The sequence below is a fragment of the Oncorhynchus keta genome, chromosome 13 (genome assembly GCF_023373465.1).
Source record: "Oncorhynchus keta strain PuntledgeMale-10-30-2019 chromosome 13, Oket_V2, whole genome shotgun sequence".
Taxonomy (NCBI): domain Eukaryota; kingdom Metazoa; phylum Chordata; class Actinopteri; order Salmoniformes; family Salmonidae; genus Oncorhynchus; species Oncorhynchus keta.
The window spans coordinates 12,047,758-12,050,584 of NC_068433.1; the positions used below are offsets into that span (position 1 = coordinate 12,047,758).

Here is a 2,827-nt window from a genome sequence, read left to right on the forward strand (position 1 = left end):
CTGACACCACGAGACATCATCCTCCCTAAAGAGGAGGGGTACAGGTACACACACCAACCTTACACCACGAGACATCATCCTCCCTAAAGAGGAGGGGTACAGGTACACACACCAACCTGACACCACGAGACATCATCCTCCCTAAAGAGGAGGGGTACAGGTACACACACCAACCTGACACCACGAGACATCATCCTCCCTAAAGAGGAGGGGTACAGGTACAACCCACTATTCCATGTTGCACATGAGCCAATTACCTATTACAGTAATCTAATCACAAGATGTCATCCTAAATGGAATATGGAAAATCTAGATCGTCTTATTGGTCAGTTTAAAAAGGATTAATTTTGGTGGGATAAAATATATATATTATATATAGATAAGTATTAGAGTGTAATTCTGAAGAGATGACATTTGATTCGTCTGTCTTGGTCTTTGCTTCTCTTAGATTCTGAGAAGTCTGTGAGAGAGATGTGTGGTCTGAGAACAAGCGTTGTGTTAAATGCAACGTGTGCCCTTCGAAGGTATGTCTTTCTCCACGGCCGGCGGAAAAAGTCATGTTGCAACAATTTTAACTTGAAATAATTGGCTACGTTGCCGTTGAATGAGAGGTGCATGTGCTGCGATATCACTTTTCACAACAGACTTTCAGTTATCTTCTCTTTTTGTTCTTTCAGGATGGGAAGCAGGGAAAGTATTGCTAAGAGTGTCTGTAGTGCGTAAAACCATGTGAGTATCTCCTAGACTGCCAACACTGCCAAACCCCGATGTTCATGGTTTGGGTTGAGTGACGGTTTGACTGGCATCTCTCACCCTCCCCAGCCTGGTGTCACTGCCAGCCCTGTGGCTGCTGTGCCCCCCCCCGGGACCACCCCTGTGGGAACAGCCCAGGTCTGGAAGGCTGCTACAACTGTGGTAGCTTGAAGCACAAACGCAGAGCCTGTCCCCTCAAAGACAGAGGACCAGCAACAAGTGAGTTTACTGTACTTCATATACCCAGACACAGCACACAGAGAAACACAGACATGGACAGACAGGGCTGGCACCAAACTACTGTCTGCTCCCAGCTCTACCCGTGTCAGTACAGTTTGGTTACACACCCTAAATGGTGTGTTTCTCTGAGGGTTTGTACGGATTTTGTTTGCCTGTGTGAGTGTGTCTGAACTTGCTCTCTCCCAACCTGTCCCAGTAAGACCAAGGGAGGCAAGATCCTGCCCAAACAACAACCCAAAAAGTCCAATTCCAAGAGGCAGTCTGGAGCCCAGCGCAGAGCCAACAAGTTGAAGGAGACAGCAGAGTGGTCACACAACCCCACTTTCACAACTCACCACACAGCAAGGGAGATGTGTGTGTGTGTGTGTGTGTGTGTGTGTGTGTGTGTGTAGCAGATGTGAAGTAGTCATTAGTTGGCAGCTTGTGTGTGGTTGGTTGCTGTACTGTAGACAGTCAGTCAGTCTTTTAAAGACATTTAACTTGTTTTTGCTTAATAACTATGGATAATCTCATGTTACACCACCATTTTGAATTCACATAATTCTTGATTTCCTGCTGTATGTCAATGTGTAACGCTGTTTTGGAGCACTAGTAGGAACTAGTCCACACAGAGAACAGAAGCTGTGTCGTTGAAGAAGGCTCTGCGCATGTTGGACGTTTCCTCCAAAACGAGGTCAATGCCGTTGCATCAAAATAACTGACTGGACTGTATGTATGAAACTAAAGCTGAGCTTTCGAGGAGATTTACCTAAGAAAACAGGTGAAAGGCATCCATTTTATTTTTCTGTGCTCAAGACGGTGGGATAGAAACACCATGTTTTCCTACCCTGCAGGCGGATGAGGCGGAAGATAGAGAAAATAATTCCTTTATGAATTCCATCCGGATCTGGACTGATACACCTTACAGTGGAGGCGACTCATGTCCTTCCAGGAAGGAGCGCAGGCAACAGACTGACAATGGAGAAGGATAACTCAGAACCTTCTGGGATAGTGTTGTGATCTCACTGCGTTTAGCTAGTATAGCTTCAGTTTCTGAATACACACAATTATTATTTATTATGCAAGTGATATGTAGAAAATATAGCCTTTTAAGAAGCTGATTTGCAATCAGCATGCATATTCACATGAACCTGAGTGAAGCGTAAATGCATCATTTTTTTGTGTGTCACTTCCTTTGTTAGCCACTAATTTCTTCCTGTATATGTCATCAACACCATTCCCTGTGGATTTTCTGTTTATTTTCTTCCAATGAACCTTGTGTCATGGTTGTTATTTAGTAAACAGCCCTCTGAATATCTGGCTCCGATTCATTTGAATCATAGTAATACACTGCTATCCTCTACTGGTCCCCAGAGTTCTGTATTGAGTAATGTCTTTTGCAGAGTGAATGCAGTGTCCAAGTCACACCCCAGCGTGTATTAGTGTCCGAGTCACACCCCAGCGTGTATTAGTGTCCGAGTCACACCCCAGCGTGTATTAGTGTCCGAGTCACACCCCAGGGTGTATTAGTGTCCGAGTCACACCCCAGCGTGTATTAGTGTCCGAGTCACACCCCAGGGTGTATTAGTGTCCGAGTCACACCCCAGGGTGTATTAGTGTCCGAGTCACACCCCAGCGTGTATTAGTGTCCGAGTCACACCCCAGCGTGTATTACAGTGTCCGAGTCACACCCCAGCGTGTATTACAGTGTCCGAGTCACACCCCAGCGTGTATTAGTGTCCGAGTCACACCCCAGCGTGTATTAGTGTCCGAGTCACACCCCAGCGTGTATTAGTGTCCGAGTCACACCCCAGTGTGTATTAGTGTCCGAGTCACACCCCAGCGTGTATTAGTT

The 2,827-nt window shown here is 46.0% G+C and overlaps 1 long non-coding RNA gene across 1 annotated transcript; it reads left to right on the top strand.

The window, feature by feature from the left end:
- Positions 1-446: 446 nt before the first annotated feature.
- On the top strand, positions 447-2,592 carry LOC118391874 (uncharacterized). Its single transcript, XR_004827233.2, has 4 exons — positions 447-524; positions 678-729; positions 823-972; positions 1,190-2,592. It is a non-coding gene; the product is annotated as an uncharacterized LOC118391874 (long non-coding RNA).
- Positions 2,593-2,827: the final 235 nt, after the last annotated feature.